Source organism: Meles meles, chromosome 1, assembly GCF_922984935.1.
Source record: "Meles meles chromosome 1, mMelMel3.1 paternal haplotype, whole genome shotgun sequence".
In the NCBI taxonomy this organism is placed as follows: Eukaryota; Metazoa; Chordata; class Mammalia; order Carnivora; family Mustelidae; genus Meles; species Meles meles.
The window spans coordinates 74,082,240-74,104,353 of record NC_060066.1 but is presented as its reverse complement, the minus strand read 5'-3'; the positions used below and the strand labels follow the sequence as shown (position 1 = coordinate 74,104,353).

Here is a 22,114-nt window from a genome sequence, read left to right as displayed (position 1 = left end):
GGCTAATCAGGTTATACTAATGAAAATATTTTAGTGTGCAACGCACAGTATTAAGTGCACCATGTGTGTAAATTCTTTTAATTCTCACAGTAATCCCATGAGGTAAGTGCTCTTATTCTGCCTTTTTTACGGTTGGGATATTGAGGCACAGAGAGATGAAGTGATTGCCCCGGAATCACCCAGCTAAGTGGCATAGCTGGGATTTGAACCTCGTCTTAGAGTTGAGCTTCTGCTCTTTGTCAGGACACTGTACTGCCTGAGCATGCGGGGAGCATGTAGATGCAATAGTTGGCTTGGTCTCTGAACTCTCTGTAACACTTCATGGAGCATTGATTTATCTCACTGGGTTTAAGCTATTGATTTCCATTTATATTACTTCTCTCCTTCTGTAACCTTCCAAAGGCAGGGGTTTGACTTTGCATCCCTGGCACCAGCTTGCGTTCCTGGCACCTTAGGAAATTCTGGAACACGGTGCCAGCAATCTGGGGTCCAAGAAGAACAGCAAGGCTGGGAAATTCAAGTGACCCTGTGACCTTTCTAGCTCTGGTCAGGGGAATAGAGATAATGTGTCAGAGTTTAGAAGTCACTGAAACCAAAGTTAAAGATGAATAGAATCACTCATTTCTGATGTGTTTTTGTTTGCTCTCCTTTTATTATCAATATCTTCATCTTTCTAGAACTATGTAAAGCTGGTCAACATTTCCCAGAACATAAGCTAGAGAGACCGTTAGCTAGCAATGCTAAATAGATCAATTCAGAGCCTCTATTGACATCATAAAGCCGGATTCTTTTTCTCTGACCTGGCTGGGCACCTTTAAGATATTTATTATTTCTTTCCAACCTGCCATACTTCTGCAGGGATTCTGAGGTTATCTCTGAGGCAAGCTGTGTGCATTGGGAGCAAAGGTTCAGTTACTGAATGTGTCCAGAATGAAGTCGCAGACTGAGAGTTCCTCTCCAGGTATATTTCAAGTTCATCTCCTGCCTTGTTCCCCCAAGCCCCCATCTCGTGCACTGGACTGACTGTTCCCACATAGATCTGGTAGCTGCTAACCTTGGGTCTGGCCTTTTCGATCATTGCCTTTTCGAGATACCCGATACCCCATTTCTTCCTCGTTTTGGAAACCCTTCTCAGTCTGTGATGTTCAGACTCCACCTTTTCTAAGCATCTGTCTAGGATCTCCCCACCTGCATTTGACTTCTTCCTTCCCTACTCTGATCATCCTTCTTTCTAGACTGTTCTTACTAAGGCAAGCCTCATATTAGGTATTTGAATGTGTCTGTCTTTTTCATTGGGAATTTTGGAGGACCAGAAATTGTGTGTGTGTGTGTGTGTGTGTGTGTGTGTGTGTGTGTGTGTATACATGTGGCTACTCCCACGTACATAAATATACCCAATGTCTTTGCTGTCCCATAAGGCAGAATAGCAGGTACTCAAAGATACTTTTTCCATTTGAATGACCACCCTCCATCTTCCTGTTCACCTTTTGCCTCCACACATCATGGATGCCTCATTCTGATACCACAGAAAATATTTGAACACTTCTGCCTTCTAGTCATACAGTTTTTGGATTGTCTCTCTTCCCATTCTTTTCATTTATGAAATGCTACAGAGTGCACAGCCACCTAGCATCTGCCTGGCCTCAGTTCTAGCCAGCACTCCTCCACTTGCCCCTGCAGTGGGACGAGGACTAGAATCAAAGCAGTAGGGCTGCTGATGATAGAGGTTTGGTGAAAGTCAATCCACTCCATAGCAGACATTCTCCTGGCAACCCTTCTGTCATTACTCCAGGAATGTTGCCTCCAAGGAGGAAACTGAAGCTCATGGAGATGACGGAGTGCAGCTGGGATTCAAAGCCAGATTTTGCTACCAAATCCCATGTTCTTTCGCCTACCACTCCTTAAGCCTCCTAAGCCCTGAATGTGCGTGACACGGTGCACTCCTCATCACCCTAGGGACTCTTTACTGAGAGAGAAATTGGTAGCCCCATTATCCACAGAGAACGAGCTCCACCCAAGGTCCCACCAGTGATAGTGGGAGAGCCCATGATTCAAGCACAGGTGTTCCCCCCTCTTCTCTTTCCATTGAACCACACCATTTCCTGACTCCCCAAAATATATATATATATATAGGAGACTTTGCGTGTCTTCTTTCTTTCCCAGGGTTGTTGCCCGCCACTCATTTTTTTTGTCTTCTAGTCCCCCCCCACTTAGTTGTGGAGCCTTGGGCCCAAGTTAGGGGTCTCTTACTTGATTAGTTTATCCTTTTGTTGGAAACTCAGAAGCTTCCCAAGGTAAAGCAAGCAATGCATACATAACAAGCAGGTGGTGATAACTGGTCAGGTGGAGGGAGCCTGTGCCCCATCCAAAGGGGCAGCGATACTCACGTCCAGTCAACTGCTGCTGAAGACTGGGACCCCAATGTTCCAGAAGCTCCTGCTTTTCCAGAGTAAGCTGGGATTCTGGATTTTTATCTGAGTTTTCCAAATTTTTGAAATGCAGAACAAGCAAACCAATCATGTGTATGGACCGGATTTCCGGACTGCTGTTTTGTGGCCTCTGCCTGGGGACCTGACTCGTCGCCCATACTTTGCTGTTTGCTGTGATTTCCCTATCCTGTAGAGATCTGGGTTTGTGACCTTGTTTGGGGGAAAGGAGAAGGAAATTAGTACATGAGATACAGAAAAAGAAATTCAAAAGTGTTAATATTTGATTTAAAAGATTCATGCTAAAATAAGTGGGGCACATCTAAATTTACATTTAAATATACATGGCATCCTAATTTAGCGACCACAAAGAATATCAGATTTCCTCAAAATAGAGTTTTCCCCAAATTAGTTATCCCTCTACCTAAATTTTGCCTAAGAATGATCTTTAAATGTATTTTAAAAACATCTAAATCTTAGATATTTTAATAATTAAAAATTTCCAGATCTAATTAAAGACTTCTAAAGAATAATACTAATATTTTATTTTCTATACATGTAGTTTGATAAGCATTTAAACTGTTTAGCCAAATTAGCATAGAACTTACACATATATTAGCAACATTTTAATAATGTTGCTCTATATTTCCTGCAAAATTATTGATGATTTTGTTATTTTTAAGTAGAAAGCTATGACTTCATTATAAAAATTTAAGTTGTCTCACTATTAAGTAAAACTAGCTTTATATGTCAACCTTTAATTAATTACTGTGGTATTGCTAAATTCAGTCACCTTCCAAAGACTCAAAATTATTGTCCCTCAGTCTGTGGAATGCACTTAAAACAGGCATTTAAAATCACTTGTGTGGGGATACACTTGAAGAAATACCACATTTGTAAACAGTGATCTTCCTATTTTTAAAAAAATGTAAATCACTTAATCCATAATGCAGACATGTTTACAAAATGAATATTGTCTGCCAGATGAATCAGTAATTTCTGTATTTTAATGCTTCTTAAGCTGCTCATTTTTAAAAATGCGAACCCCTTTGTTGGATCTTTCGAGAGTCCTAGACATGGCTGGGGAGGGCTGGTGCTCTCTGTGTCATGGAACAGTGGTTCTCAAGCCTGTCTGTACGTTAGAATCACCTAGGAGCTTTAAAGATACATATAGATCTACTTCAATAGATCTGACTTGCTTGGTTTGGTGTAGGGCTTGGGCATTGTTTTCTTTAGTTTTGAAACTCTCCCCAGGTGGCTGTAAAGTGTAGCTAGGTATAAGAACAGTCCTAGGACTTCGAGGAGAATGGCAGCCATAACTGATACAATGCACTGAGTTTCAGCCTGGGTCCACCTCACTCAAGGTCCCCAGCAGCCTACCCAGATTGTGCTACTGGGGCTGTGGCCCGTGTTCCCTTGGCCTAAGGCTGAAAGCCTCCGAGGTTAAGCTCTATACACCTAATGCAGTGGGGCAGAGGGGGTTTAATCTAGCCCCACTCGTGTGTCTGTGTGTTTTCCTTAATAATAAGTGCATTTATGGATTCATTGGGCTCTGTACTTGATGTCCAAGTTATCTTTAATTTCCCCAACAACTCTAAAAGTAGTGAAAATTATTATAAATTTACAAGGAGAAAACAAAAGAGCAGGGAGAGGGAAGAAAGTAATATGCCCAGGGTCATACAAGAAGGAAGTGTTGGGATTTAAATCCAGGTATTCTAACTGCAGAGTTCACACGCTTAAACCAAAGGGTTTAAATAAAATGCTCATGAAGTAAGGCAAGGAACAAAAATGGCCAAAGCTGCTCAGGGGCAAACACTAGGGAGTGGTGAGGACTGGGGAGCGCAAGGAGGGCAGCACCCCTCTGCTCTACCAATTGCTGCCAGGCAGCAAGTATAGTTAGCTCATCTAATGTTTTAAGAGGTACTCTAAAAAGTCTGGAATATTAATTTTTAAAATTATTTATTTATTTAAAGATTTTATTTATTTATCAGATAGAGATCCCAAGTAGGCAGAGAAGCAGGCAGAGAGAGAGGGGGAAGCAGGCTCCAGGCTGAGTAGAGAGCCCGATGCAGGGCTCAATCCCAGGACCCTGAGATCATGACCTGAGCCGAGGGCAGAGGCTTTAACCCACCCAGGCGCCCCCCAAATCTGGAATTTTTAATATGAATCTTCCTCAACTTTTAAACTAGCAAATCTCTGTTACAAATTATGCAATCTTCACTGTTCTTCGTTCTCATTAAGGGAAGCCCTGGTCAAGGACAGAGATACTGAAAAGACAATATGAGCAATGCATTAAGTTCTGTGAAAAGAAAGCATGTAGATTCTTTTGGGGAGGGACTTGGCTTTCCACAGACAGGACCTGCATTGATCTACACAAGCTCTTTGTGTTACTCTTCTGAAACTGGTATATACTGTTCTTTGTGACACTAAACTAAGCTGCAGGTACGGGAATGTCTTATTGATCTGAAGGTCATAGCAAGGATATCTCTCCAGTTTCTTTGTCATCTCTGTGGTCTGTGGTTCAGCACAGATGAGGGTATCATGATATCATAAACACAAGTGTTAAGATATAACCTGCCCCCATCAACTTAATATCCTGGTTTTGCTTAATTTTCATGTATAAATTTCTCATTTTTCTGCATGTGCATTAATGAGTCTCAGCTGGGAAGTATGATGAACATTGTCTTAGTATTTATTCATTCAACAAAGATACAGTCTGAGAAGTATTTAAGAACTTGGAAAAATAAAGTGTTTTATAATTTAAGGAACATTGCTTCAAATCTGATTTGGTCAGATATTGAGCCTTTCTAAATAATACCTAAGGTTAAGGAACATTAGTTATAAGCAACTTTTTTTTTTTTTCATTTTATTTTTTCAGTGTAACAGTATTCATTCTTTTTGCACAACACCCAGTGCTCCATGCAAAACGTGCCCTCCCCATTACCCACCACCTGTTCCCCCAACCTCCCACCCCTGACCCTTCAAAACCCTCAGGTTGCCCCAACCTCCCACCCCTGACCCTTCAAAACCCTCAGGTTGTTTTTCAGAGTACATAGTCTCTTATGGTTCGCCTCCCCTCCCCAATTTTTGAGACATAGATTTCTCCCTTAGTGTTCTAATACAGCACAATAGTTTAGAAATTCTTAAAACAGTGCAGTGTTTTGCAAAAAATGTCATTGTTAAGGGCAGTATAACCATGGGACCTGAATTATAGCACTTTGATTTAGAAACAGTCAAAAGCTTATTTTTCATAGCCTCTATAGCAACGGTTCAGATTCCATGAGTTTGAGTTATTCATCTGAACGTAATAGGAACTGTCTTCTTATTAGAGGAATCAAACTGAGTTCTTTTAGGAGATGTAGGGGGTCATAACTGGTACCTTAGAAAAACAGGGGCAATGTAATTAGATATTCTTAAGGAAAAACTTCAGATAAATACATTTCTCTAGCAAAACCTAAGGTTATGAATAAAATTGCAATGTTTATTTTAAAAAATAAGTTTTGAAGATGATGGATTGTTTATTTCAGAACTTGAACTGTTCAAAATTATCCTTGGCTTAAGTTTGTAAACAGATTTCAATATATTCTGTATTTTTTTCTTTTAATGATGAGGAAATAATTATTAAAATTTGTTCTAAATTTATAAGTATTTAGAGATAGGTGTTCTCCTGTTTAAGAATTCTGTTTCTTTTAAATACAGGTAGGTCCTGAAATTAATGCCATGCTTCAACTCGACTTTCTAACCGTACAGCACATTTTATTGGACTGTGTTCTTTTTCCAGATAGTAACATCCATTTGTAATCATATGATTGAAGATGAAATGTTCAATTTGTACATAAAATTCTAGTTTCTTTGAAAGAATACTAATGTCTAACTTTTTGAAAATTTAGAATTACTACTTCAGTTTGGTAGCTACGTATTGAGTATTTTATCTAGTAATTCTATTGGTTATCTAATTAAGAAATAAAAAATATGGGCCAAAGGATTGGAGGAAATCTTCTGGAAGGAAGTGGGCTTTGATCTAGGCCCTGGAGGATGGATTGAAACCTTCCTTCACCACTGCAATGGTGGCTGCAGTTCTTATCAATGACACTGGTGATTGAAGGGAAATGACTGGAATTAGAGTATGACTTTGAGACGAGGAATGGCTGAGCGATAATATTTAAAAAGGCAGATGAAGTTCTGTAGGAATGATTTATATAATTTTAAACTGATTATTGCTCATCTACTATCATCTGGTCCTGGGTGATTCCACTGGTTAAAGCATACATCTGGTGCAAGCCAGATCATGCTTGCTGCTTCCTCTTCTTTTTTTTTTTTTTTCTAAGGTTTTATTTATTTGACAGAGATCCCAAGCAGGCAGAGAGGCAGGCAGAGAGAGAGGGGGAAGCAGGCTCTCCCCTGAGCAGAGAGCCCGATGTGGGGCTCTAACCCAGGACCCCTGGATCAAGACCTGAACTGAAGGCAGAGGCTTTAACCCAATGAGCCACCCAGGTGCCCCTCATGCTTGCTTCTGTCCCAAGGCTGTAGACTACACTTACTATCTCAGAAACCTGCAGCATGGGTCATCAAGCAGGTGGCTATTGACAGGCAACAGGAAAAAACCTGCATTAGCCAGCCCAGGAAACTTCTCTTTTGCCTTTGACAATTATTCGACATGGCATACATACCAGAACAAAAATTCAGTAGGAGTTGCCTTAATATTGTCACTGAATGTATTATTCTAAGTTTTCTGGTAGAGAAGAGAGAAGATTCTTTCACTGATTACAGCCTTTTGATGTCGACTAATTGTTTCTCTTAAATCTTGAACGAAATATCTTCCTGTACTTGCAGAAGATAATACAGATGACTCTGAGTTATTTACATATAATCATATATTAAGCAGTTGTTGGAAAATTGGAATTCAAAAAAGAACACTGGAGAAATGAAATCGTTATACCCAATGAATTTAACATGTTTTCATTACGCATCTGTTATGCGTGAGATTCTGGGCTAGATTCTGCGAGAAAACCAGGGAAACAGATTTAATCCTGGTCTTTAAGAATTTTATCAGTAACTACCATTGCTGACTCAGTATTCAGGAGAACTGCTTCACCATGAAGTCCAGATAATGAGTATGTGATAATGACATGTGTATGGAGCTTGTGCTATGTGTCAGACCGTATAAAATCCAGGATACATTAAGAGTAAGAGCTGTGCCTGGAGAGGACACAGGGGTTAGACCCTAGAGGACAGTATATGCAAAGGAGATCTATACAATTTGAATATAATTTGATAGGTATATAATTCTATCCTAAAACTAAATTTTAAATATTTTGAGGGGAAGAATTGTTTCATCTTTTTTCTTTTCTTCCCTTCTTCCTGCTCCATAGTTTTCTCCTCTTCTTTTAGACAGTTTACTTAGTACACTCTTTATGTTGATTGCCCTCCATACATAATGATATATAATAAAGTTTTACAGATAATGGGAAGTATAAGGTTTAGAGTTATTGTAAAGCTACCGAATAGAATTACATGGCCTTTCATGCTTAGATTCCTTAAAATTAGTATAATGCATAACATTTTCTTAATAAGCCTTTTATTATGGGTTTTAATTTTTTTATTTTCACTGCTTATGTATCACAGACAGACTGTGATATAAATTGCTCACCTGAAGATGATTGAGAATTGGCACTTTAACTTATTTTTAGAGTGTCATTTGTAGTCCTAGATAAAACCACATTCTCCCCAACACTTGGTATCGTTAGTCTTTATTATTTTAGTTCCTGGTATTAGTGTATCTTATTTTCATTTTAATTTGATTGTTCCTGATAACGGATGACCCAAGCTGCTCTTTTAAGCGTTTATTAGCATTTTTGTATCTTCTTTCTGTTCAAATGTTTACCCGTTAAAAAATTGTAAAGTATTTCTTTTTTTTTATTATTGATTTAAATATTTGTATATTCAACATAAGGAAACTTTGTCATACTTATGTATTACAGATATTTTTCCCCAGTCTGTGGTTTGCCTATTAATTACCCTAATTAATGGTGTCTGGGTGCGGGCAAAACTTAGATTTAACATCATAAAAGCAACAGTTAGCTTTATGGAGAATGAATGCTTAGGATAATTATTATCATTATTAACTCCATTGGTCATCTTCAAAGGAGATTTTATGCTGTTTTGAATTCATTAGTACATTGTTTTGGATGTCTGAAGACTGATTCAGGGTTTCAGGGTTTGGGATGTATCCTATGTCCTAAACCCTTATAAGCTCCTGTATTTCTCTCTGTAGTAGTAATACAATAATTTTGGATGAAAACAAGGTAACTCTAAGTATTTAAATTCCCCAAATGGTGACAGGCCATTTCCTATATTTTGTAGGTGAAACTAGTGGGTAGTATGCTAACCAGGCAGACTTTGGTCTGCCCCTGGCAACTGATGGAATTCGTTAGCTGAAAGTAGGTACTCAATTGTATTGTGCTCTTTAATGTGGTCTTAACTTACATGCTATAATTAGGTTAAGAGGACAGGATTTTCAGAAAATTGTCTTCTGTAGCAATATTCTGTTACAGATACAAGAGCTTACTCAAATTCTGTGCTTTTTATTCATTTCAGGAAAAAGTCCCTACAATCAAATCAAGTAGCCTTAAGTGGAAGATTTCTGTGCTCAAAGATATGAGGGAGTGCCATCCTTTTCCAAAGCAGGGCTAGGAACTTTGGAAATCATATTTAGAAACTGAACTTTATTTGGTTTCTGTTTCAGCCTCTGCATGAGGTCTCCTGACCTGACTATTTTAATTTCCCTGTGGGGGAGTGTGGGTCTCATAATCCAGTGAGCCATGGGAGAGTTGGTGCTGAGTCAAGCAGGAATTTATTCCAGGCTCCCTCATATCCTGGCTGCTTGACCTTGGAGACGTTACTTCACTTCTTTGAGACTTAGTTTCTCCATTGCTAAAATTCAGCTAAGATTATACCCAAACTTAGAGGATTATGGAAACATTAATTGAATTAATTTATATAACTGGTGAAAAAAATGGACACTTTATTTATTATATAATTAATAAATTAAATATTATTTCTCTATCTGTGGTAGAAATAGTATGTTTGAACAGTAACCTTAATTTTTCTGTAACCTTAATTTTTCAGTAACCTTTCTTTTTCTGGTCATGTGGCAATGGCTAATTATTTCATGTCCCTTTATTCATATGTGTTCTTATTAATTAATTCTTTAGTGAATAGGCATCAAAGCAGTTATGTCTGTCTTTACTTAGCCAACTGAGAATTCAGAGTTGTTTATATTTCTTGCCACTGAGAAAAGGGCAATGCCAATTTATATGAAATACTCTTATTTTAGCTTTTTTAGTTTAGTATTTGGGCAATTTTCTTGATTCAAATAATGTTTAATATTTTTCTTAAACAGTCACCATCCATATATGAAAATGTATAAAACATTTCCCATTTCTGAACAAATATTCCAGCGAGTGTGGACTTTTGACCCAGGGAGTTCATCATTCATTTCTATCACTTTGGAATGAGAAAGAACCCAGTATGGCCACATCCCATTTATTCTTCACTTAATGAAGTGATACATAAGAAAGCAATTGTTGACAGAGTTTATAAGTCGTAATTTTTGATGGCTTCCTTAGTTCAGTCTACAGAACAGAAGGGAATATTTAAATGAAAAAGAAACAGAGAACAGAAGAAATAGCCATGCATCTATTCCTTAACTGGCATTTTAAATGATTTTGAGAAATAAAAAATGGGATTACTTGGATCGGTGTTTATTAATTGAAATGGGGTGTACTTATGTGTGTGTGTGTGTGTGTGTGTGTGTGTGTGCATATGGATATGTGAAAAACATTTATATTTATGGAGGTACTAACAAAATTCATTTCACCGAATGAGAGATGCCGTAGCTTCATCACTCATCTTCCTGCTTCTGAGCTTGCATCTCATTTTTTGTTATCAGAAAGGTACCAGAGTCCATCTAAAACATAGGCCAAGCCCTGTCACTACTCAGTTGGAAACCTTCCCCATTGCACTATGAGTAAACGTCGACGTTCTCATAATGGTCAACAAGGTCCTATACTCTGCCGTCTCCTTACCTCCTTACTCTCTGCTCTCATCCTCTACCTCTTTTCCTTCTCTATAAGGTGATACTATTTTTGGCCCCTGCTTACACATGAAGAAACAGAGTCTCAGAGATTTCTTAATCTAGCTTGCATTCAGTCCATTGTTCATTTATGAAACATTGAATTTCTACTTTGTGCACAGCACTGGCCTGTTGTTCTGGGTATAAAGGCGGTTAAAATACTGTGTTTATTCCCATCAGCTTCAAGCTAGTGGGGGAGAAGGGTGCATACATTTAATACAATCAAGTAGTACATGAGGTACAATCATGAGAAAGTGCACAGGGCATTCTGGAAACCAGAAGAGCAGAACCAACCCCAACCTAGAGAATTAGAGCAAGGCTACCTACAGAAGAGGACCCTGAACCACTGTTAGGGAGGAGTAGAAGTTGACTAAATTTGGAGTGGAGGAGGGCATTCCAGGGAGAGGGCATGGTGAGGACACAGGCACAGAGTACGAAACAAGGTGATAAATGGACACTGGGAGATGGCGGGTGTTTCAGGACCATAAACTTAACACAAGGCAATAAGCGATAAACAGACCGTATCGCCTCTTCCACCCTGGGAAGCAGGGTCTGGAATGAGTTTTACTGTCTTAGGTCCAGGGAACTGGGATGAGCAAAGACACCAATTCCTGAGTATCAAGCTGATAACCCACCTCTACAGTGTGACTCGGCACTATAAAGTCACGTGCTACTTCATTTCTGAATTTTATTCCAATTCTTTATCAGCTCTAGTGTCCAAATCTAAATCCTATTGCATTTGGAAGAGGCCATGACAATAAAAATTATTCCCTGGTAGGTGCCCTTTTCCCTTCCTCCCGCCTCCTCTTCTCCCCACTCCACGTCAAAGAGCATCTGTATATACGTGTAACTTTCAGACCAATGATAGCAGGACACATGCTCCCGTCTCCCTGAATAATATCATTGCTGCCTGACGTCTTCTTGCTGGGGGCACTTAGGACTTCCAGACAAACCCCCAAATATTGGGTGTAGTTCTGATTAGATTTTAGTTTACTGTTTAGTTTGTTCTTTATATTGTTTGCATTTTCAAGCTCTAAGCTCTGCAAATAATTGCCCTAAACCATGTTAGTAATGTGCACTCAGCCTAGGGACAATTTCATGTACATCCCACTAAGGCTGCTTCTTGAGGATCTAGGATGATTTAAGTGTTCTGAAACACAGAAAGTACTGGTATTAGAGGGTGTTTGCTGTTTTGGAGCAGTAAGCAAATCTCTTGCATCTTTGTGGTTATATAACAAAATTCATAAAGTTTTGAATGGACATTACCTTTTTTTGTTATTTTACATAACCAAGGTCAGAAAAAAATGCATAAATTTTTGTTGTTATAATTGCTGTTTTCGTGTAAGGGAAGTTTTCTCGTTTACCTGCATCCAACTTGCTTCATGAATATTCAGCTGTTGATGGAGCTGCAAGCTAATATCTATGGAAATGAACTCATTAATAGTATTTTCCTGGCTCCTACTTGGTTCATGAAGTATACAGACTATTTATGATATTTCCTATTTCATTTTCCTCTTGGCTTTTGAAACATAGTGGGATTATTGATAATAATTGTTATCTCAGATTTTCAGTTATTTTTTCTCATATTTCTTGAGTGCATAAGCAAAATCTTTCAGATATTTGCCTTTTTAAAGATTGTTAATGTATTTTTACAAAGCAAATTATGAATAAAAATTATAAGTGGCTTAAAGACAAAATAAAGATATTTTACATATTTATACATATATGATGCTAATCCTGCTGTTAGTGCATTGATTATCACATGTTGTATAAAAAACTGATTCTTCTTGAACCTTCAAGAAGAATTAATTAGAGATTAAATGTACTGTTATTTAGAGATTAATTTAGAGATTAATTAATCTAATTTAATTAATCTAATCTAATTAATCTAAATTAATTTAGAGATTAATTAATCAGAGATTAAATGTACTGTATTTAATGAGAATAATATCTGGCAAGTATATTTGGTGATATAAAATAGGAAAAATTAGTAGTTCTAGCTAACAGTGATATATTGGTTTTTGATGTAATAGTTGCTTCACAAATATTAATTTATTTAACCTTTGCATGAAGGTTATAAGAATAAATACCATATTATTCTCATTTTACAGATATTGGGACTGCATCAGGGAGGTAAATGTACTGGTGAGATGTCTTGTATCTAGCATTTGGTAGACCTGGGGTTTGAATCCAGGCAGACTGGCTCCAGAATTCAAACTTTAAACCGCTTCACATTCTTTTTTTTTTTTTTTAAGTTGACAAAGTCTGCAAACTGGACTGTCTGTTGTCTCAACACCTGTGCATTCCTTCCCCACTGATTGAAAGTACCACGTGCTTCATGGGGCATCTGGGGGGTCAGTTGGTTAAGCCTCAGGCTCTTGATTTCGGCTCAGGTCATGATCTTAAGGTTGTAAGACTGGGCTCCAGTGGGGCTGTGGGCCAGCATGGAGTCAACTTGAGGATTCTCTCTCTCCTCCTCCCTCTGCTCCTCTCTCCTCTCCCCTGTGCATGCTCGCAAGTGTGCTTTTTCTCTATAATGAGTAAATTAATTTAAAAAAAAAAGCACCACTGGTTTCAGATACAGAATTCCCTCCTACTCAGAGTGTTTTCTGGGCTCTTTTCTGTTCCACTGGAGTGTACTAGCCCCAAACTAACTGTTAACATTACTATACTTTAGTTCCTTTTAGAAGTAGAGTTCAAATAGAATGAAAATGGAAAGGAAACAGAACTACAGACTGATAATTGGATGGTATGTTGAATATCTAGACATGAAGAAAGGAGAGAAGGGCGTATGGTAAGTCAGAAGGTGCAAAAGGATGTTGGTAGAAAAGTCATATGTATCTTAAGGATAGGAATGAACAATTTTAGGAGTTCTGAAGAAAAGGTAAAATAGATACAGAAATTTCTAAATAACAAATTTAAATTTAAATTTAAAATTAGTTCAAGCATATATGTATCATGAAGCAAATTTAAAAAACCTTTCTTCTCTACCTTGTGGGATTTTTATAGTGAGCTAGAACAGAGTGTGAAAAAAAAAAAAAAGAGGTCTGGATACCAGGCAGAGATGAATCCTTGTGTTGGGATCCTCAAGTCATTTCTCTGGGTTGTTTTCCAGCATTAAATACTTTTCCTTCCATCGCTGCTACATTTCCTTTTCTTTTCTTTCTTTTTTTTAAAATATTTTATTTATTTGATAGATATCACAAGTAGGCAGAGAGGCAGGCAGAGAGAGAGGGAAGAAGCAGGCTCCCTGCTGAGCAGAGAGCCCAACGTGGGGCTCAATCCTAGGACCCTGAGATCATGACCTGAGCTGAAGGCAGAGGCTTTAACCTACTGAGCCACCCAGGCGCCCCAGCTACATTTCCTTTTCATGGGAACTGAATTCTCAAATAACGACTTAAACAGGAATAGTGTTCTGCACTTTAAATTTGGGAAATGACCAGTTTCCTGTGCCAGAGAAAAATTTGTGCTTGAGAATATAATCTATATAGTGTGCTTTGTACTTCCTGCTTAGCCTTTTCTTTCATTGTGCTATGTTTTTTAAGTTATCTGATATCACTGTGAATTCCTGAGCAGCACAATGTGAAGTATTATATTAGAACCACAATAGTCTCCTGGCATCTCTGACTAAATATTTGTGCAATATTAAAAATAAGTTAATTGAGCCGACATTTTATTGAGGAAACATTTTCACAAGTATGTTCGTATAAGCTTATGAATGGCCCTTGGAAATTCATTTTATCCCATATCGATCACCAACACCGGAAACATACTTTTATCTTATTAAATGGCACCCAAAATTCTGAGATATTGGAAATACCCTTTTTTGTTATTAATTCAGAATGTAATGAAAGGTTCATTATTTTCATCTGACTTTGAGCTCTTTTACAAATATTATGACTTGTAATACATAAAGGAATAGATTTTAATTTTTGTTCTATAATCTCGCCTAATGCACCACATTTGTTTAATGGTTCTCTTGGTGCTATAAAGAGTTGATAGCATTCAGAAGAGCTAAGGCAGCTCCAAGGATATTAGTCTTCTTTTCTGTACCTGACTTTTCTGTAGAACTTTTTTCAGATTGGCCTGTCATTTTACTTTATTTTAAACTATTAAATATTTTTTTAATAAAGTGACTTTTGGCAATAAATTTCTCTTGGCTTATATATTCCAAGTATCATTTGATTCATGATGATCTTGTGTTCCTTATATTGTTTTGGGTGATGTCTTTTTCCGGAATGGTCAGTGATACACCAAACTTCAGGAAAAAACCAACTAAATAAATAAGATTAAGAAGTGCCCAATGTTTATAGTCTGCTTTTTTGAAACCCCTCAGAGCTAATCCTCCTCAACACACCTATAAACACCTACCACACACCTATGCAGATACAGGATGTCTCATAGGCAGGGAATGCAGCCAAGGCTCTGAGCCTTGGTTTCCTCACACATTAAATTAGGTTAATAATAATAGTACTTTGGGATGTTTGGGTGGCTTAGTTGGCCGAGTCTCTTCAGTCATATTTTCTACACATTTCAGAAATTTAAAAACTAACAAATGCAAAGAAGGTAGAAAAAATTAATTCAAGACCAAACTGTAAGGTGTTTATAGAGACTGCAGCCCATCTATCATCCTTGAGAGGACTTAGAGCACAAAGTACTAAGAAAAGTTGAACAATGTATGTGGAGTAAGGCCACACTATGGCTTTGATTTCAGTGATGTGCTTCATGATCTTGGTATGGACAGAACTCACACAGGCTGATAAAGTAAAATGACAGGCCCATCTGAAAAAAAAATGTAAACTTTATGTTAGAATTAACATCTAATATAATTGTTAATGCTTTGGAAAAACAGACGTTAAGTCAATAGGCTCCAGTTTACTTCGTGCTTTTTCTTCAAGCTTTTTCTCTTCTCATTGGGGGAATTTTTCACTCTTAATACTTTAAGACCAAGTGCCATTTTAAAACTTAGAACTCTAGGGCTCAGTCAGGGGACCATGCGACTTGATCTCAGGATGCTGAGTTCAAGCCCCATGTTGGGTGTAGTGATTACTAAAAATAAGCAAACTTTGAAAATAAAATCAAATAGAAGTGCGGAATTGTAAGGGCCTGGTTGGCCAGAGAGCGCCATTTCCTTGTGGGCTTGGGTTGACCCTGCCCCTCCCAGAGGAACTTGCTTGCAGGCCCCGGATATGGGGGCGGGCCAGGTTGGATGGAGACATCCAATCAGTGTGGTGCACATATATTTGCTGTGGTGAATTGGGATTCAATTGGCCACCCCTATTGCTGACCCAGGGTGACTGTGCAGTTTTCCTTGTGTGTTGCATTCTCATTGGCCACCTGTGTGTAGGCCGGGCTCAAGCACCTCTATAAAGGTTAGTCTGTGAGGCGGGGGAGTAGTAATAGTCTTTGGGGTAGTAGTGGTAGTGCGCTAGTCCTCGGGAGCATGGGGTCCTTGGGACCAGCATCATCGGGAGCATTGTAATCCTCAGGAGCGGAGCGTCATGAACCTCGCCTGGGAGAGGCCTCGCCGCCTCCTTTGCTGGGGAGAGGCCTAGCTGCCTCGCTTCCCCGCCTCCCTCGCTGCCTTGCCGCCTCACCGGGGAGCGGCCTGGCCTGGCCTAGCCTTGCCTCATAAGAGGAGCAGCCTGGCCTCGGCTCGCCTAGCCTTGCCAGGTAAGGGGAGCGGCCTGGCCTCACCTCGCCTTGCCTCGCCTGGTAAGGGGAGCGGTTGGGCCTCGCCTCGCCTCGCCGCCTCGCTGGGTAAGGGGAGAGGCCTGGCCTGGCCTCGCTTCACCTCGCCTGGTAATGGGAACCGCCTCGCCCTGTAAGGGGAACCTCCGGAGTCGGTGTCCTTGTTGTGGTCGCCTCTTTGTAAGTAGGGCCCCCACTGGTTGGTTTGATTTTCGATGCTTGGTGGAAGTAAAGCTTTGCTTGACTTTCACTTTGTGTTGGTTTTTGTCCTTTGATCCCGGACCCTAACAGAATGATTACTATTAAAGAAAGCTTTATAAAAGGTAACAGGGCCTTGACAAAACCTCAAGATTATGTGCTGAAAATTTAAAGGGCTACAGAGATTTCTAAGTCACAAAAATCAGTAAAATGAATTTTATATAAATTAGATGACAATATTAGTGTTGAGAATAAAAAACAATTGCCGTTCAGTTTTGGTCTGGGGCTAACAGGGAATAGTGATGACTGCAGTGGGTGAAGGGAACTAACTTGTGGTTGCTTTTGCTCCAGGCTATTGCTACCATTCAGGAATGTGGAACCTGGGTTGATTTTTTTTTTCCCTAGCATTTGAAGAGGGACTGTAATGATTGATTTTTATGTAAATGTTTTTATTTCCTTAAAGGGTAGCAGTTGAAACAATATTTTAACCAATTGTGTTACGTTCAAAATACCTCTACTGCTTTCTATCTCCGCTTTAGACTTAACTCACTGCCTTAAGTCAATGGAAGTTAAATATCCAAGAAAGATGGCTATTATTAATCTACTTTCATGGGCTGAGCGGTGAGGATGAGATGTAGGAATTGAAATCACAAAAACACACAAGAGAAAACCAAAAACTTAACAAAATAACAAAAATTGGCAAAAAACACACTTCAGAAAAGCTTGGTATGCTTTGAAATCACTTAATAAGTATTCTGATTCTTACTCTCCTTTCCATTTTATGCATCTCCGAGATTCCATTGATCATGGTTTTGGTTTTTCCTTCATCCTCTGTCCATTTTCACTAGTGGCTCTCTAACCACCTATTAACCATCCTTGAAATCTTGTGCCTTGTATGTGGTTAGATTACTGATTACATGCTGATCCTTCATGAATTCTTGCCCCTGAGAAGTCCTGAAGAGCACAATTCTGTCATGCTGCCTTTTAACACATTGAGGTCAAACAGAAGACACTAAATAATTTTTTAATTATCCTCAAATCCTGAAGAAATTTCAGCCAAGGAAGTTTAAAAAGTATCATTGTATGGTGAAAAATGATCTTCGTCTAGATGTTGGTGATGTTAATTTTGAAATAATAGTTGTTTTGAGAAAGAATAAAACATCTTTTCGTGGGAAATTGAGTACATATTGACAGGCTCTCAACAAATAGGACGTAATAAATCCTTTTGGTTCTGAATCATGAAAAAACACCAACATTCCAAGATTTTTTCCTCTGGATATTGTCTGGATATTGACATACTGTTTGGTATCCCTGTGATCTTTTTAGGCATCTATCTGAGTAACCCAGAGTGACATGTATTTTCCTTTAATGGTTTGTAGAGAGATAGATGCCCAAGAGAGAGAGAAGCAGACTCGCCGCTGAGCATTGAGCCCGATGCGGGACTCGATCCCAGGACCCTGAGATCATGACCTGAGCCGAAGGCAGCGGCTTAACCCACTGAGCCACCCAGGCGCCCCTTGTCCCCAAATTCTGAAGGATATATTCCCAGGGAGAAACTACTGTGAACCAGGGTTTCACCTTTTACAACTAAGCTATTATTCTCAGGAGTTACTGGGTTTTAAAATTCTGGTTTCCTATAAAAAATTTAGTTCTAATCAACACCTTGTTATTTTATTAACCTAATGTTGCCTTCACAATATCTTTTTTTTTGTTTTTTTTTTCATGCAGGTATTCTTACACTGAATGAACCAGTGTGCTGCATCAAAAATTGATCAAAATGTAACAGAAGAAACAGTGAAGGTGAGAAGAGGCACAGTCTGCCCTCAACCCAAGCACACATTCCCTTTTAGTTAAAATTTCTTCTGTGGGATGTTACTCTAGGCTCTTGAGCTTCTCCTCAGTTCCACTATAAGTTCTGTGCCAGTCACTTGTGTGGACGACCCTGAGATAAAGGGAAAGAGGGTTTGGGAAAAGAAACAGAGTGATGAGGACGTAGAGGCGTAGAAGACATGGAACAATTTTTTGCTGAGGCCTTTGGGCAGTTGGAAAAGAGGAAGAAAAACAAACACATGACCAAGAACCTCAGTGTCTGTGAGCAGGGGGGAACAGAGCCCTAAGTGGGAGCATTGCCTGAGGTGGCTTAGGAAGCAAGATGTGGACAAATGTGACTTCAATCTTTGATCACCAAAGAGTAAATGATTTGGGTGGTTCCGTGGTGCAGAAAATGTCTGCATAATGTCTTCAACTCAGAAACACATGTATAAGCCTTTCCTTTTAGGCTGCAGGAAAGGAAAATAATGAAGAGTTTTGTAAAGGGGGAGGAGGTAAATGAAAATTAATTGCACTACTGTTATTATTCATTTAAGCTGCCTAAATTATTATTGATGTTTATTTTTGGTGCTGATTTGCTGTTTTATTTACAAAAAAAAAAAAATTCCCAAGGATTTTTATAGGCTCTTCTATTTTTTTATAAATTAAAAATGAACTTTTAAATTCTCTTACCATGGGAGCATTTTAGTTTGTGTGCTTTTGCTCCCGAGCAATAGACACTTATTATTCAAACAAGTTGAAGACACATCAGCTCTCATTTGGGGACTCCAGACAGAAGAGAAGGTTCAGGACTTGTGACTCAGGGAGGTCGATAAGATTGCCAGGTTCTGTCTAGCTCTTCACTTTCATCCAGGTTATCTGCTTTGCCCCAGGGCTGGCTCTTCTCATCCCTGCAAAATGACCTTGTAGCTGTCCAAGCTATCACTTCCAGACACAGAACCTTTCCAGAGGGGAAGCTGTCCATTCCAGGATACTGTTCCAGAGACCAAAGAAGCCTTTGCCCCCAAAAGCCTGCCAGCAAATCTGCCTGCACTATGTTACCTGCTGCCCATTCTCACTAATGGGTTGGGGACTGTCACGCTTGGATTTAGTTATTCAGGCTTTTCCTGAGAGCCAGGAATGGGTTCCTGGTTCCCAGAGCTGTGTAGGAGTAGAAAGGATGTCCAGACAAAATTGGTCCTCTGCCCTCTGCGTGGGTAGAAAGGATAAGCATGCCCTGAAATTTTCAGCTTGCAAAGAGAATACTATCCTCTCATGGACTTTTTTTGTTGACCTGCTTCACTATTGCACTTATTATATTTATTTGTAGATGCTGTTCTCAAATATTGAAGGTATCCTTGCTGTACCTAAGGAATTTTTAAAAGGCGTGGAAGAATGCCTGCATCCAGAACCTAACACTCAACAAGAAGTGGGAACCCGCTTTCTTCACTTTGTAAGATCAATTTCTGTTTATTTTAGAAGCTCTGCCCCATCCCCCAGATTTTAAGGTTCAGCTTTTGGCACAGTAGCGTGTGAGAACTCAGTGTAGAAGTAAAATGTGACACCGAAAGTTTGGGGTCTTTTAAGGCCAATGAAATCTTCCACTGAGAGCCAGGAAAGGGGTGAGGTCCTCACATCATCCATTTTATTCAGTGAAGAACAAACAGCCTTTTCTTTTTTCCAGCAAGTTAGTTCTTGGCATCCTCTGTAGCTTTGAATCCTAATGAATATTCAGGCTGTTCATAATGAATGGATTTTTATGTTTCCCCCAAACATAGAGCATTTCCCTTTTGAGGCAGAAAATCCTTACTCTTACAATGGCCTGATGAGCCTTTTGTGAGTCAGAATGTTGCCTTGTTCATGGGCTGGTAACAAGCCTGCAGGTGAAGGAGCCCTGTCACTCTAGGTACACAGATGCAGGAGTCTCTTGTTTTTCAAGGGTAATTTCTCAGAAGGTCTTACTGAGTGGTGCAGAAGAATAACCAGTCAGTCCTCTGTTGCTTCAAATTACACATCATGCTCGTGTAATCATTTTCGTCTCTTTGGACAGGATAGTTGAAATTATTTGTGCAATTGATTTATAAAGAAGTCACCTATAAAATGAAAATTATTTTCAGAACTGAAGGGCATTCATAGCAAAAAAAAAAAAAATAGTGCTGCTATTTATAGCATTCCACTGATGCTAATTTTCACCCACCTGAATTCCTCTCTGTACCAAAATGCCATAAAATTGATGTTTTATTTAAAAATGCAAAAGAGTATTTTGTCACAGAAGTCAATTTTTGTTTATTTTTATTTCTATTTAGCCTTTAGAAAGTTAACGGTATGTAATTTTTAGGTCTGTAATTCTGTCTGGAGTGGGCAAAGCTGCATATGTTCTTTTTATAATCAGGAAATATTTCATAAAGGTACTTAATATTAAATGGAGAGAGGCTCCTTGGCGCAGGAAGATCAAGCCGTACTTTCCTTGGGTATGACTGGAAACCACGCATGTTTGTGTGCACTTACTGCAGACTGTTCCTCTTCATGAAGGAATTCACATCTTCAGCCAGCTGGAGCATCAGCTGCCTTAGTCCAGGGCCTCATAGGGGAATCTTGCACTCTGACATCCATTTCCTCAGTAACACACTATGAATCTGTCATCCATGTATTTAGCTAAACTATTTCTGAAGCGTATTTCCTTCTGGGTCATACCATCTCTTGAAATAAGTAACTCAATATATTTTTTGCTGGCTATATAAAATAGCACTCAGTGTTGCTTTCCAAATGTATGTCATGGAAATTCCAGAGGGTGTACTTTGGTTCTAATATTTGATCAATACATTTTCTGTGTCTTCCTCTTATTGGAGTTGCTTTGGTAGATACTAATCCTAGCCGCTGAGAGAAAAATCTAATGACAGAAGGAAGCTTAGAGGTCATGATGGTGAAATTACTCCCTTTTTGAATGTACCCCTTCTGTGGCAAATACGAAGGTTATTTATCTTGTTCCTACTTGATCTCTTTTAATGAAAGCTATAAGCACTAGAAGATCTTTATGTTAATCCTGAATCTGCCTACCACTGCCCATTATGGATTGCCCTTGCAATGTCCACCAAGTGGTCTTAGTTTTGTGTTTTGGAGCTACACAGTGTTGTAAGTCCCATTACACTATGACAGCTGTCTGAAAGTAGCTACCATTTCTTTACTTTATTATACTAACAAATGATTCTACTTGAAATGACCTCTCATACTTTGTCACAGAGAGTCTCATATTTGGAGACTCTAAGTCCATCATTATCTTAGTCACTTGTTGCTGACTATTCTCTTGTTTGTCCATGTCCCTCCTAAACACAGCTGTCCAGATTGGTGCATGTGAACTGCAGGGTATTAGGTCCCTCTATTCCTGCATGATCAGGCACATGCTTTTCCCTGTTCCTAAAATGCTTTCTTCCCTCACCCTGCCTGGGAATGATGCATTCATCTCTCTGAACCTTGCTCAGATACTACTTTTTTTTTTTAAAGCTGTATCTGAACCGTCTCAGGAAAGCTAAGTACTCTCTTCTCTGTAATTTGCTACCATTTGACTCATTTACTTAGTATTGCATACCTCATATTGGACTCTAGTTCATATAACCTTTTTTCCTAGATGATTCTTCTTGAATCAGAGAAAATTGGTAAATGAAGTGTGCTTAGATACATACACGGAGTAGAGCTCCCAAAATATAGTAAACGCTTTGGACACATAAAATATGTTCACAAACATCACACAGGTTGATCTTTCCAAATAGGTATTACCATGACTCTAACTTATCCTTATTCAAATTCACAGAAAGACAAGTTTGGTATCTATGATGAATATTGTAGTAACCATGAGAAG

At 38.9% G+C, this 22,114-nt stretch overlaps 1 long non-coding RNA gene across 1 annotated transcript in view; it reads left to right on the top strand.

The window, feature by feature from the left end:
• Positions 1 to 19,648, top strand: part of LOC123949429 — a 50,911-nt gene extending 31,263 nt beyond the window's left edge. Inside the window, exons 2-3 of the long non-coding RNA XR_006820050.1 lie at positions 18,178 to 18,249; positions 19,589 to 19,648. This is a non-coding gene — a long non-coding RNA (uncharacterized LOC123949429). The remainder of the gene's footprint in view (positions 1 to 18,177; positions 18,250 to 19,588) is intronic.
• The last annotated feature ends 2,466 nt before the right edge of the window (positions 19,649 to 22,114 follow it).